This window comes from Manacus vitellinus, unplaced genomic scaffold (assembly GCF_001715985.3).
Source record: "Manacus vitellinus isolate BGI_N305 unplaced genomic scaffold, ASM171598v3 scaffold_6_pilon, whole genome shotgun sequence".
NCBI classification, from domain to species: domain Eukaryota; kingdom Metazoa; phylum Chordata; class Aves; order Passeriformes; family Pipridae; genus Manacus; species Manacus vitellinus.
The window spans coordinates 11,207,816-11,223,743 of NW_021940750.1; the positions used below are offsets into that span (position 1 = coordinate 11,207,816).

The window sequence follows — 15,928 nt, forward strand, 5'->3', positions numbered from 1 at the left end:
AGAATAAAGAGTACTAGGCATATATGCTATGCCATAAATACATCTAATTCATGTTTCTAAACAAGTCAGGGACAGATTTAACTCTTTTGGGTTCAAAAGTGGCCATTCAAATATGCGTAGACAATGAATTGTTGCATTACAGAGTTGAATTTATTGAGAATTCAAAGTATTCATTTAAAGATGAAAATATTAAATCTTATATCCCTATTTTACTGAAGTAGCAGCTCTGATGTGCAATTTTAAGACAGGAAAATAAACATATCAAAAAATTGAAACACCTGTTCAGGGATGAGAATTTGCTGCGGGCATGGGAAAAAAAAGAAAAATAAAGCTGGCTTATGCATGATGAAAGCTTTTTGCTTTTAGTTCTTCAAGTGCAAATAGACTGGTAACAATTGCTTTGGCAGCAAGCTAAAATATATTTCCTACTCCCCTTTTCATATCAGACAGTTCATGTTTTCCTCATGTACCTCTAGGAGGTTACCCATACATTTTTATGAACATTCTTCTGACAACAGTACAGAAAAATATTCATCCTTTGAGAGAAGAGCAGAAAGAATTATAAATATGCAGCTGGTCAGCCTATATTCTCAGTGTTAGTCCTTAGGACCTATTTTACACTTAGGTTGCCAGGCATCAAAGTAAATCAGACATTGGTTCTGAGAACATTTTTGTTAAAGTGTTTCATCGATGATTGATGATTAGCTATGATTTCTGATGATACTTTTCAAAATAAAGGAGCAGCCTGAACAGGAGGCAGTTACTTATTCCTTTGTTCCATGATGGTCTTCACTTGTATGAGCCTTCCACACTCTGATGAACTAAGTGATAATAACACTAGCTCCACTCAACAGCTTATTTACTGGAAATTAGCAGTTTACAAAAGTTCCTGAAAGGTTTAAGCAAGAACTACCATTTATTACCATCCACAAAGTCATAGATTAAGAAATTAAAGGGTAGCTGAAAGTAAAGTTTCATCTAAAGCAGGGTCAGTTTGCATACTAGAGGCAGTGAATAGCTTTCAGTTCTAATTAGTGTATTAACTTAGCAAATAGATGACTTCCAACCTTTAATTTCCTTTTAAAAATGAATAGTTTCAAGTTCCTTTCCAAATACATTTCCACATAAACTCTTTAACACTTGTTTCATATATATCTATACTGCTGTTCTATATAGGGTAAATGAAGCAGAAGGCAGGTTGCATTTATCCTATGACAAGATGAAAAGCTGATTATGCAGATGAGTGCAGATGAAGTGGAAACCTCTCAGAGATTAGGTTTTGCTCTCAGTGTGCCCTACATTGCAGCCTGACATAATTGTTTCATGTTGGTTGCTTTCTGTGAATTCTGTCTCCATACAAACCACATGCTTGCAGAAAGGGGAGTTACTAACAAAGTAATTGTTAACCTTTGTTTGAAAATAATAAACATCAGAAGAGCAAGATGTACTTTCAGCCAAGGTTTTTTCCATTCTCTAGTCTGCAAACATGTCTCAATATGCAGAGTATGAGCTTGTATAGGTGCCCAATTGATGGTCAGAAAATCTCAGGTAAAAAAGAGAAAACCTCAATTTGCTAAAATTTCAAAAGGAAAGGAAGCTGTGAGAGGTCTAAAGTGATAGGAATCTAATGTTCCCTAATATTTCAAATAGAGGTTGATGTTTTCTGCTTAAGTTCAGCAAAATCATAACTGTTTATGAGAAATCAGCACCGTGAGCTAATAAAGAATAAACTAATTAATGAAGCAGAACCAATGTGACATTTTCAGGAGACTGGAGGTTACAGTGCAATGTCTGAATACTGAGAAGGGTCTTAAACACCAATGGTAATCAGAAGACCATTTCTTTCTCCCAATTGTATTGGTTACTAGAAATATTTTAACCCTAACTCTGTTACTTCTGAATTGTCTCTAATATTTTTACCTAAGTAAGTTGTTCCAAAGACCTTTTGCTTCTTTTATGGTGTCCTCTAGAATGGAAAACTTTCAGAGAACAGTAGAAGGAAGGTTACTTGTAGAAAAGTAACATTCAGACCAATAAACTGTCCTTGTTCCATCTAAAACTCTATTCTTTGAAATAGCTAGGTATTTTACGAGGTGGTTTAGGAATGCGGCTTGTATTTACCTCTCTAAGCAGTGCTAAGAGTAAAGGGAAGGATTCCTTGTCCTCTAATGTCGCAGCTGAGAGTTATGTCTGGCTTGCTTGAGGGCTGTATTGCAATCACTGGGGTGAGCGGCAGGGACAGGATTGGCAGCGATGCTCTTCCAGGAGCAGAACAGATTTGACGGATTATGCAACGGCTGTTAATGACAAAAATAAGCAGGCTGACGCCTTGATGCGTTCGCTCCCCGCAAGCCCCCGCTCTGCCGGAGAGCCCGCCTGGTGCCGCGGTGAGCGGCGCAGGAGCGGGCCCTCCCGCGAGGGCCGGGCCGCAGCGGCACCGCCCGCGCGCCCCGAGGGCCCCGTGCCCGCCGCCGTGGCCCCGCGCGGAGCGTCCGCGCGCCGCGCGCAGCCCCGCCGATTGGTCAGACGGCTGTCAGTCCTGACGCCCCCCGCCGGGAGCGAGCGGCGGGCGCGCGCACAGCGCGGGGCTCCGCGCCGGGAATTAGCCGGGACGCGGCAGCGGTCGGGGGCAGGAGGGGGGGGTGGCCGGGAATAGCGCGGGGCAGCTGCAGTCCTGCAGCTACTCGGCATCTTGTTTCCTCCCCTGCGCCTGAAACAGCAGCAGGAGCATCGCAGCCCGGGGCGCTGCTTCTCGCAAGGTAATACTCCTTCGTTCGCTTGCCCACCGCTCTGCCCGTCTGCTCCGTTCCCCGCAGTGGCTCTGTCGCAATCGAGTGGATTACAAAAGAAACCCACTAACTCAAGACTGCGGGAGGGGGTCTCTTTAGTCCTCCTTAGCATCTCGTCTGCTCTCTCGGTGGTTATTTTTAGATAGCTTCTGCGGGATCACGAGGGCTGGGATCTCTTAGTTTCTCTTGCAGTCCTAAGAAAGTCGGTAGCTTTCCTCCTTCCCTCTTTCCTGCCTGGGCTATTAGTGTAAATTATTACTGAATTACTTCCCCCCGCCACAAAATGACTCTTAAAACTCTTTTTCTTCTAGTCTGATGTGCGAGATACGTACAGATAAGCGGGGAATGCGGATTGTTATAATTCTGTAGCATTTGATGGGTGCAAATGCTATCAAATGCGCTCAGGAGGGCAGATGAGTGGGAAACACGTGATTAATATTTACAGCGTTCAGACAGTCTGTTACTCGATGTCGCAAAGCTTATCGGAGTCACCGCTGCAGATGAGGTTAATGAACTGTTACCCTGCGTTAGAATGCGTTTGTGTACTGACATCTGCTAATATCTTTTACATACAGGAGAAGGACACATACTGACGTTCTGGAGAAACCCTTCTCTTGCTGTTTTGCACACTCTCCTTTCTTCGAATGCAATATTAAATCGCATTATGATACAACAGAGAGTTGGTCTGGGAACTGTATATAATTAGTTCTTCCAGCTGTCCTATAGTCTTGTCTTGTGATACTTGTTTTCTCAAGAGTGTAGCAGGAATCATAATGAGTCCTTACTTTTCTTGTAGCTTCACAGAAAATCAATCGATTTTGAAAAGTAGCTGAGAAATTACGGAGAAGTTTTGGTTATGTTTCTGGTTTTAGTTATTTATTTTCACCCATCCTTTGAATTGTTCATGATGGTTTAATAATCATTTTACTTGTAGAAATGTCTTGTGCAAGTGTTATCATTAAACCATTCTGTACACATTTAAAGATATCTCTACAAGTATACCAGTAGTATTCCTATGAAGTTTAGGTAAATCGCACATAATATTCTGACACTTTCACCTTTCAGGTAGTTTGGACTGTACTTGCAGGTGAATTGGCTTGTTTGGGTTTAACTGTTTCAGCAGAAACAGTTAAACAATTTTGGATTAAATGGAGAGTGGAAGAAAGAATAACTGCTTTTTGCATTACTATGAAAAAGAAACTGTCAGCTCATAACATCATTAAATTAATTTGAAGGACTGTAGTCAGAATGTCTAGAGATAGAAAGTTGCAGTTTGGTATGAATCAAACTAACGTGTGAGCAATGGAAATTAGTTTTGAGTTCAGCCTATCTCACTAAAAGTCAAGTGCCATGAACACGCATGTTCCTGTATGGGTTTTTTAATAGATATATGTGTAAGGTGTACAGCTACATGGGCATGGGTGACTTAATCATGTAGTAAGTAGAGAACAGGACAATGTTTCCCTAACAATTTGCAACTTGTTAAGATTGAAATAGAGGCATGGGGAAAAGATTAGACTCTCTGTAGAGATTTTCTTACCTAGACAACTATTTCCAGAAAATTTGAAATTTTCCTTTCAGTTTCTGTTTACAGATTTTCCTATCTCTAAAGAGGAAGCGATAGGCAAATACCAAATAAAAATTGGGAAATATCTGTTTTTAAAAATAAATGCCAAGTAATGAGTGTCAACTTTATGCCGACATTTGTCAAGGTGTAAAAATATGGTGAAGAGACATTTCTGTCTGGGATATGAGGAACTGCAGGGTGGTTTTTTTTTGATTGGGTTTGGGTTTTTTTGTTTAACTAGGAAAAGGCCTAGGGCCTTTACGATATCGTTTAACAGGTTGATCTTTTCTTAAGCTTTGGTCCTGCTTTAACTTGCACAAATAACATGTTTGAAAATGGAACCAAAAGTCAAAAGCAGCCTATGCAAATAAACACAAATTATACTCTCTAGAGAGTGGTCAAGAGTAGGAAAAGAAAAGCAAGAACAATCATAGAGGTCTTTGTTAAGGCTTGAGGGTTGGATGGCTTTTTGCTTCTTGCTGTAGTATTTAGGAACTGAATGAGTTCAGTTCTTAAAAAAAATTTTCCATATGCCTTTGTGTTGCTGTTTTCAAAAATTAGCATCCCTTTCTCCACCCCATCTTCTTCGAATCTGAGAAAGTTAGTCAGCTTTTAATTTTTTTTTAGCTCTTTTGACATGAAATATATTGTTTTTCTACCTTTGATCTCGTATGACTTGAAAATATATATAATCTGAATGTATATTCCATTAGCTTTTAAGTATCAGGAAGAGTGCCAAAAACGCAAGAAACTGGCCATCTTGGAGTGATAAAATAGATATAACTCAGTGGACTCTGAACCTAAATCAAGTATAAATAGTTTCTAACATTTCAGCATGTTTTATATATTTAGACATTACTCCTTGATGACAGCCTCTCTTTTTATTAACATGTCACTGCTGTAGTTTGTAGTTGTGACTTGCACATATTTGGGTGACAGTAGGAGCAAAGACTGCATTAATATTGTAGTGACCAAGCAGAAGTTTGTTCTTGTCATTTTTTGTTGACTTTTTTAAAAATCTGATTTTATGTCTAATGATCAGAATAGTTCAACCCTCCTCCGTGGCAGTGGAGTCTGTAGAGCCTGAATCTGCCTGCAATCTGAGGGAGGTTTTTTCTTTTTGCCTTGATCACTTAGCAGTCTCATGCCATTTCATTACATCTTTCCAGATTAATGTTTGTGATTTTGCTTGCCTGTAAGTGTTGCCAGACTAGATATATGTGGGGATAATGGAGGGTTTAGTATCTCCACAAGACCATATATGTTTTGTTGATTTGGGCCCTTAGAAAATTACATAGGGCCTTTAAATTCTTATTATTGAATTGCTTCTGTCCTCCGTTTAGAGAGTCATTGAGTCTTACAGATTATTTTAAATGGCACTATTAAAATCTTGAAGTAAAATCAGTATTTATTATGTTAAGATTTAAGTTGACCATTTTCTCAAAGACATTCTTTTTATCCTGCAGTATTGTAAACTTATTACATTGAAATATTGTGTCTTCATGTGTTAATCTTATTGCTTTTTTTCCCCATGAGGGGTTTCATGTTGCTTAAGTTATAACCCCCTTGGGGGATCTATGCAACCTGTTTAATCTTAAAATAATTTGAGTTTTATAAACCCTTTAAAACATTATTATTGGTAAAAGTGCATTTGGTGTTGACAGACTTGATGAATTTAATAAAAATTCTGTGTTCCATGATAGGACACAGACCAAGAAAATTGCTATGACATATAAACAATTAACCATTTTCAAGACTTTTAAAAAGGTTAATTCATTTGCACTTAGGACTAGTAAAGCAGACTAAATGTATATCTAAACCCCAGTACTTAATATTCTTACTTGTTCAACGGGCCTTTGGAAAACCTATAATCTCTCCTAGCAGTTGGATTTACAATTTTTTTGTTAGTTGTAGTCATATGTCAAAACCATTTAACTATGGATGAAATTCTACTAGAAAGAAGTTGTGCTGAAGAAAACAAATGCAACCGTAGTTCTCTGATTTAACACTTTTTTGTTTGAAGTGTTAATATGATCATCTCAATTATATCCCATTTTATTTAGTACAGCCAAGGTTTTCAAAACTTGAATAATAGAATTTTTGAAACAACTCAAGATTCCTTAACAATAAAGTAATTTCAAGGCCAGTAAAATTTTTGAAGGGGGAAAAGTTAAAAATATTTCTGAATTTATTCTCAACCATTGCATTTTTTTTAAAATATGCATAGTTAAAAACAGGTTTGTTAACTTGTCAAATACATTATTCCAGAAAATTGTTCTTGATTCTTAAAAACTTACTAGGGGGCAGTGTTTTTGACCTTTAGTTACAGAAAAATATATTTAAAACCTGCTGGATTTTATGGAGAGGTTCTTTTAAGGGTATAAAATGTTGTTATGAGAAGTTTTTTTAATTGCTGTTATTATTCTTTAAATTCTATTTCTTTTTTGTCTTCAGCACTGAAGCCTCCTTAGCACTTGCACCTCCTTTTGCACCTGGAATTGCTTCCCTTGCTCATGAAATAGCTCAAACATTTGCTGTAACATAGCCTTTTAGTTTTCTTCTTTGCTTTCCTTAAATACTGTATTGACTTTAAACTTCGGAATATATGGGCCATGTATGTCTCTCAAAGTGATGTTTGGTGAAAGATCTTTGATCCGAAAGGCTGTGTACTAAATGCTTCATTTAAATATCATCATGACACTAACAAGCATAGGCATTCAATAATTAAACAAATAAAAATGTACTTTCTTGCTTTAGAGAACTTAAAGATATTAATACAATACAGAACAAGATGCAGTTCTTTTTGAAATGTTGGCTGTCTGGACAGGCAAAATTAAAGCTTTTGGATAAAGATTAACAAGACAACAATTGTTTTATTTAAAAAAGGTTTATTTAATTCATGTTGGTTTTCTGTAGAAATATCCTATACTTGCTACCAGAAGTGGAAACAAATTACTGTGTATCCTGTAAAACTTACTCATTGATAAAAAATGTTTTATTTTAGGGGGTGTATTTATCTAGGTTAAAACTGGAAAAAATCACGTGTGCAGTTTATGACCCAAGTCTAACATGTACAAATATGATATTGCAAGTTCATATCTTTCTTTCACTATTAGTATGATTTGGTTTTTGTTTTACTTTTCCTGATAGTATAGTATGTTTCTGTTGAAAGATTACGTTTTAGACACGTGAATAGAGGTCTGTACAAGCTTGTTTGGTCTAGTATAGTTTTTTGTTTGTTTGTTTATTACTCAAAAAGCAGCTGACTATTAATTAGTGCAACTTTTCATTAAGACCTCTGTAACATGAGACAAAAGATTTTTTCCTTTTGCCTGTAATTAATTTTTACATCACTATGAGAGTTCACCTGAGTATTAGCCACAATCCCCTGTATACATGGTTTTCTATTTTAAGTTACAAAATTTCATTGAGAGTATTCATCTTAGGTACAAAAAAGATGTAGGGAAGGTGTTAGTGATGTTGTAGGGGAGGCTTATTTGTCTGAATAAGGTATATATATTATATTAATGCAACATCAGTAAAGCCCAGAATATCATGTAATTCTGTTATTGAGGAGTGAACTCTGTCTTTATTTTAAGATAGATTAAGTAATTCTAAAATTTATTTTAATTTCCAGATTTGGCAAAATACTCTTTTCACAGAATATTCTGAGTTGGAAGAGACCCTCAAGGATCATTGAGTTCAGCTGTTAAGTGAGTGGCCTGTACAGGGACAGAACCCACATCCTTGGCATTATTAGCACCATGGTCTAACCAACTGAGCTAATCACAGGTTTTCTTAACAGCAAGGAGAGTTTGGGGTATTGTTTGTTTACTTCCTTGTTTATAAGTATCTTTTGAATCCCATTGAATCGTAACAGTTTGAGTACGTATCTTCTGCATAAGGTGAGAGTGTAAGTTCCAGTTGCCATGATAATATTGTACTTGATACCTTCTGAATTTTGGATAGATATGCTCAACAGATTTTCATTTTCTGTATGTGGTAAGAAATGAAGAAGACATGGTCTGGAATATGGTGAAGATGTCTTTGGTCTTCACTGAGGAAGGCAGAAATTAACTGCTGTGCTGGGTTGGACTGAGACCTAGGCCAGGAGGGCAGCCTCATTCTTGGAAGTGCTGTAATATCTGTTAGCTCCAGGAATCTTCTTTAGAAGAGAAGATATGGGAGTCAGTGTTGGTATTTGAAGCAGTCTGGCTTGTATTTCATTTATCATGCAAAATAGAGCTCCTTTCTGTTTAATCTGTCATGTAAAATAATCTTGTTTTTCTGAAGCTCAGTTAAAAAACCCAGCAAGACTGATTACTACCAGCTACATTAAAGTTGTTCAGGCGTTTTTCATTATAAGACTCTCAGTTATAACTTTGTGACACTTTGATTATTTCAGCTTCAATTGTCCATACCAAATACTGCCTCCTGAAATGTTTTTCCTTAGGAAATCTCAGTAAAATATTAAGATGGAGAGGTGGGGTGAGAAATGACAAATATAACTTTGTGCTATAAGCTACTAAACTCATTTAAAATCTTTAAATTCTATAAGAGTTGCTGTTGCTGTCACTTAAGAAAATCTCCCTTACTTATACGGCTGTGAATTTTGGTAATGACATTTTGCTTCAAATTCTATATGCTGGACGTATCTTTCTCTGGAATGTACTGTTTTTAGTGGTACTTTGCATTCCAGAGGCAAACTGAAAAGAATGTTTTTTGTGATATTTTCCTTTTAGTTTGCCTCTTCAGCAGTCAGAAAACTCTATTCTAGTCCAAAAGAACTGAAAGAAGGACAATAGACTCATCTGCTCCCTTGGTTTTTTTCCCTGCCAAATGCCTAGGAATGAGATGGAGAGTGTAAAAACCTGACCGAAGTGTAGAGGGATTTTATTTGTTTGTTTAAAAGCATTATTTCTTGAAATAGTCTGTTTCAAACTGGCTGTTGCTGTGTTGAGAGCTATTTCTTCAGGATATGTGTGCAGATCGCCTTTGCTCTTTCTCTCCTTTAATGTCTGCTGGTTTGCTAGTTAATGTACTTACTACATTAAAGACTTTTCATATTTATAATAGCCATTGCATTTTTTTTTATTAGCAACCTCTTAAACAGTGAAATCATTGAATTTGTGATGGAAATCTCATTTGGTAACTTCTTCTGAGTTAGTCATCTTTGTCAAACAGATTTTGGGCATTTTTGCAGTGTGTGGTTGAATTCTGCCAACACAGTTTCATGAAGACATGTTGTGTGACATCTTTGATTTTTTTTTTTTAACTTACTGACGCAGTTGTGCCAGGAAAAAAATACAGACTGCTTTGCTAAATTGAAGTAGGCTACACTGGATGAGAATTTTCATGTCAGTCTCCTTTGGGGAAGACAGGTCTGTTTGCTTTCTGAAACTAAAATTGCAAAAGGTGTATTAGCACAGATAAAAATTTAAAAGAGAAGAAAAAAATCCACTTGCACAAATTATATTGTATATTTCCAAATAATTGCAGGTTATATTCAGAAAGTACTGTGAGTAAGAAACAAATGTATTACTTGCTATCAGAGTTTCCATTAGCGTCTGCTGGTGCTTCCAGTGCACTTCCATTTCAGTTTCCTTAGTCATAATACTGTTTGCTTCTGCAGGGTTCAACTCATGCCCTGACAAAGCTCTTCAACAGAACAGAATTATGTCTTCCTTGAATCACTAGTTGTTCCAAGCCTTTATTTCCTTCTTTGTACTCAAGTTCAAATGTAGACCTGACAGGAAATTATTTTCTTCTGAAAGAAGAAATGATACATTACATTTCTTACTCAACCTGCAGTGTAGTAGTAAAACTCTTACCTGGATATTTAAAATAAATATTAAAAAAATAGAAACTTTAAGTATTACATGCCCTTTTTTTTTAAATTTCCCCTACTCTTTTTACTGTTCAAGAAAAGTGTTATCCAGAATTTTTTTAAAGATGTATTATTTATTTATTTATTTTCCATCAGTTTAATTTTTTCTAGTGTTGAAAAATTCAATAGCTGTTCCTAATTTTTTCCTTTTTTAAATTTTATACTTAAATATGTCAGAAAATGGGTTTGAGGAATTAGAGGAATAATCCTATAAATTTTTACATATTTCTTAGCAGTTTCTATGTGTGCTCCATGGTTCTCTCTTCTTTTGTTCGTTTTCCTTATTCCTGTTCTGTCTTTTGTAATAATGCATTAACAAGCCAAATTGAGTTTTAAGTCTTTGACCCTCTTAACATTTCTGTGAAATGATAATGTTCTGTTTCAACTGTAATCATAGGCAGAATATAGTGTTTTAAAAGAGCTTTCTCTACGTCATCTTCATTGCAGTCTCATTGTTAAAATGTACATCAGCTTTTAGATAAAATATAGATATTATAAAGCCTGTAATTATCACTCATTTCAACATTATGACTCTGTATAATCTCATGTGTAGCTTCCTCTTTTGTTAATGAACAGCAATGGATTGTTGTTCACAGAATGTGAAGAGAGTGATACAAATGACTTCCTTAACAAAATTATGAAAACTGCAATACATTTTCATGTTTTACAGGTCATGGGCAAAAAGTTGGGATATTATTTGTGTGTTATAAGAGATTTCAGTAAGATGCTTAATCTAGATGAAAGATGTATAAAATATTATGTGAACTCTGAGATGCATTAGGTGACAAAATTTAACAGGAAATCTAAAAGTGCATGTTATCTGGAGATTATAATTGCTTTTCATATGTGTTCCATCTATTCTCATCCAAGGTAGTTTTAATACAGAAAGGGTTCTTTTGTCATATGATTACCCTACATCCATTTCTTTGATTCCTGTTGTATAGACCAGCTCACCAGTTAGAAATTATTTACCAAGGCTGTCTTGTGGCCTCAGAGAGCCTTGAGAGCCTCTGAGAATCCAGAAGCATTTGTTTGTGGTGGTTCTTCACATATGTGGCTTTAATGGGGAAGTACTGGAGTGAAAATGAGACTTTGTGGTTGCAGAATTTAAATGTCCTGGTCTTGTCGTATGTTGATATTGCACTCAATATTGCACTCCAGTGTTGATATTGGAACTCAATAAGAAAGAAGATAGTTTACTTATTTATGCACTCAATTCTGTTGTTTTAAAGGCTATATAAACTACCTGGCCCATCTATACTATGCTAATGGCCATTTAAGTTTACCTTGGAAGGTGCATTTGGCTCTAATGCATCAGAAGTGCTGGGTAACCTGGAGTTTCTATTAGTGTTGCAGGAACACCATTAGTTCAGCTAATTTGCTGAAGCCTGTTAACAGTTTGTGAATCAAGGGATTCTGCCTAATATAATGTCCTACAGGTCTGAAATGTCATCTTATATTTGCATACCTTTTAATCATAAGCAATGGGAAATTTCCTTACAAAATATTAAAATCTGTACTTTCTAGTCAAGGCTGATCTAGCAGAAAGAAGTTCTTCATGCTGGTCCTGCCTAGGCTAACACACGTTACTTCAGAAGTGTTAGTCTGTAAAAGCTGTATTGAGTAATTTTTTTGTGTTGGAAGAAAGATCAAGAATTATTTGGCACAATATTTTGCTGGAAGTAGGTACAAAGAGTGATATGGTAACATATATTCTTTAAAGTTAGTTTCTGTTCTGGGGATTGGAATTTTTCCATTTTTCAGAAAGATGGGCATGCTAGAGGAGCACTTACAGGAAAATATCTTGCATTGTTGAGATGGACTATTGGTTTGTCACTAGAAAATGGGTAATGATTTGACTGCTCAAAGTTTTGTATTTGAGAAGAGAGGTTTCAAGCATGTATTTATGTCTTCAGAAATCTTTGATTAGCTTCTGGCATTTTACAATTAAAGGGGTGTTCTCCACATTCTGCTGGCCACTTTAACATCTTCCCTCCTTGTTTTTCTCTTTTCTATTTTGAGCTTCTATTTCCTGTCATTCTGTCTTTCAGATACAAAATCATATAGAAAAGGGTCAGCATTAAAAGATGGATATTAAGGAGTATAATTTAAATAGGGGTTTTTTAAGTTTGATAGTTGAATTTTAATAGGGATTACAACACAAATATCAGGAGAAACATTTTTACAGGAAGCATAATGCTGGAAATCCTCTTTTATTTTTTGGGGCCATGTATCTCCTGTAAAATGGAAGCTACTAACACAGGAGTATGTCAGCCTTTTCTGGAAGGAATACTGTGGAGAGCTAAGCTGTTTTACAAGCAACCCTTATTAAGAACTGCACTGCACAGGAAGGATCAGTTTCAAGGACACCATTGACATAATACACATCTCATCATAGGAGCAAAAATCTGAATAAAGGGACTTTCTTTGTACAACTGAAAATATTTGTCAGGAATTGTGATCTTTTCTAGAGAAGATCACTGTACTAAAAATATTTTATTACTCAGAAACAACACTCTTATTGACTTCAATAGAAGTCAATAATTTCTGTATAATTCTAGTTTTCCATTCGGGGCATCTTTTAAACATTTTTAAGGCCAGGTGGTGTGAGTAATATGTGTATTTTACGTTTGTTTTCCAACCTGACTAGTCAAACATAACACACATTTTTAATATAAATGGTGAGCATTAGTTCTAAACCCCAGAGTATCATCCCTGCTTTCTTCCGTCTCCTGTGCACTAAAAAGGTAATAAGCATATTTGCAGCTATTTCAAGGCAGACAGTGGTCTATAAAGCTCCAGAAACAAGTTTGGAGCAGTTTAGCTACTGACAATGTATTTGTTTCTAGTGAGGCACCATCATGTTATTCAGTCCACCATAAAATTTTAAACCAAATTTTAATTAACTTTACATGCCTTGTGTAGATTATCTTTTTGTTAAATTATGGCTTCATGTTTCAAGAATTTGGATGTCCTCATCTTCAGATCACAAAGATGATGTATTCGGAGAGCGGGGTTTCAGATTTTTTTGTTTCATGGACTTGGTTCTGAATTTCGTGGTTGTTGGTGTGGAAATAGTTTGAACAGAATGACACAGCCAAAGGTTGCATTTATGGTTAAAAATTGGTTTTGGTATAAAAAGCTCTGCATTGAGAATTAACTTAAAGACTTTCAACCCTGTGTTTTGTGTTACTGCTTTATGTTTCATCTGAATTTGTTGGCAAGGCTGTAATATGCTTTAATACTTCCCCTGTACCATTGCATGAGATCTGAAATTTAATAAAGCAGTTCTCTGTCTGGCATAGACTCTGTTTTGTATTCCTTAACACTCTCTTTGCTACTGTAGATCAGTATTGCAAAGTTGAGAAGAGCAGTATTTGCTATTGCTAACTATGCACACTATCATTCTAACCATTATACAAATACTTAAATGCTCTAATTTTGGTGGGATTTTTGCTTGTGGTGTTTGGGGTGTTTTTTTTGTTGTTGTTGTTTTGTTTTGTTGTTGCAACAATCTGGGAAATACAACGTAGGCTTAGAGTTGGAAACTTCATGTTATGAAATTTTTTTTATTTACGTCTAAACTGCTGCAAAGAGCTGTAATATTTTGTCCTTACGAAGAGATAATAACTTTTTATCTTTCTAATGATAATATTTGTAAGTCAAATGATAATTTGAAAGAACCTTGGAGAAACATGAGATTTTAAGCAGAAGAAGAAAATGATGGAGTTTGTCTCTACTTGTATCTATCAAACAAAAGAAATACTATGGTAGTTTCATTTCGGTTTCTTCGAGCTTGTGATGTAGAACAAGCTCTTCTGTTCAAATTTTTGCTACCTTTCCTGTACCACACTTTTTCTATCGTGATGTGTTAATTAGCTACATAACAGCACAGAAAGTTAGCCATGGTGTGCTCAGAAACAGGTTGTCACTTAATGACAATTAGATACTAGGGAGAGCTGGGAAATTTAGGAGTTTCAATTCTTGCTTAAGTATCAGGGAAAGGAGGAAGACTATCTGTCCTGCAGAGCAGTAAATGATGCATCCTCCTAGAGAAAGAACTGCAGCAGTGGACTCCTGGCTTTCTAAGAGAACATTTTGAACAGCAAAATGAATAGATGTGTTGCTGTTAGACTTTGAGGGCCACTAAATCTGGACATTTTTTGTTGTTACACTAAAAAAAAATCCATCAGCAGAGCAGGTTTGCTTCTCAGCTGCCTATTTAACACTCTCAGCTGTTCTTTCCAGTTTTTAAATATCTCTGAGTAGTTGATTTTCTCCTTGAAGCAGTATTTCTCACAAACCCATTGCTCTGCTACTACTCATTGGAAAGTTGCACGAGAGAAACAATTGGAAATTATGCTGAATATTGCTTTCATTGCTCCACACTGTGTGTTCTGTAGTTAAAATTTTACCTGTGTGTGCTTTGCCTGAATGTGGCTGTAATTTACAACAGTTCACTCCTTGTAGTGAGGTTTGCAATGGAAATAATTTTATAAACGGATTGCAAGGTGAACAGAGAAGTTGGGGGCAGGTATTGTAATTATGTTTGAAAGTCCTTAACCAGTTTTCTTCTTTGACATAATTCTTCTGATAGTTTCTTCTAGTGCTTCTGCTTCTATAGCAGGGAGTTCACTTCTTTGTTTTCTGATGGAAGATTAAAAAAGGTTGAATAAGGTGCTAAAGGCAGTGAAATTAAAAGGTTTTCTTAGTAATGAATGTATCTATTAATAGAAATAAGCTTCAAAATACCAGTAAACAGTGCAGCACATGGTATAACATTATCTTTTAAATCAACGGAAGTTTAGATACAGAATATGTCATTGCCCTAATAGTAAAAAAATCTTCTTTCTGTTATTACTATTGTTACTATTACAGTTTTTTTCTAAAAATTCACTTTTAATGCTTAATTTCATAGTCTATGTAAATCTTCTCATCATAAGGAGGTGAGTTATGTTCTATTCATGGTGATTTTACATTTTAATGTATCCATATGGGTGCACCAAATCCATTGTTTATTTTGGTGTAATTAAGAAGATATCTAATAGGATGTAGCCTTTAGACTAGGTTTAAACTGGCATAACAATTTGTTATCTTTAAAAAAAGAAAGTTCAAAAGATGTATTTATTTCTAACTGAAAAAGAGCTTTTAGTTGCAATATGTTTTAAGAAGAACTGTAGGTCTCATTTCAGTAACGTAATGATTCAGAATTCAGATTAGATTAGGGGAGCTGCTTGTGTTTTGGGAGGGGCATAGCTTAGCAAATCTGTGCAGCAGAGGCAAGGGCTAGCTAGTTCTCTCGTTTACACATACAGTCTTTTGTCCCAAAAATCCCCAAACCAAAAACATGCACTTTACCAAGAGTAATGTACTCTACAGAATGGATCTGACTTGGACCTGATAAAACTATAGATGTCATTTGAGGATATGAAATTTGATCATAATGTCTGGGTCTATAGCTACTGGGTCTGTAGTTTCCATGATGCTATTTCCTCGTAATCACTTAATCATATTTTAGTGAGAAATTACCATGCCAGTTGAGGTGAAAAAGAGGAACAGATAAAATAATTCAGACTACTTTAACGCTAAGGGTTTTCTCCTAGATAAGACTGTGAATACACATAATGCAGACTGTTTTATTCTGCATATTGATGTTCTGTGTATTGCATCTGTTATTTTCTGAAT

The 15,928-nt window shown here is 35.8% G+C and overlaps 1 protein-coding gene across 1 annotated transcript in view; it reads left to right on the top strand.

Annotated features, from left to right (window-relative positions):
• The first annotated feature begins 2,679 nt into the window (after window positions 1–2,679).
• Window positions 2,680–15,928, top strand: part of LOC108641288 (formin-1-like) — a 45,649-nt gene continuing 32,400 nt past the window's right edge. The window contains exon 1 of the mRNA XM_018082120.1: window positions 2,680–2,759. The gene's annotated coding sequence lies outside the window, so the exon portion shown is untranslated. The remainder of the gene's footprint in view (window positions 2,760–15,928) is intronic.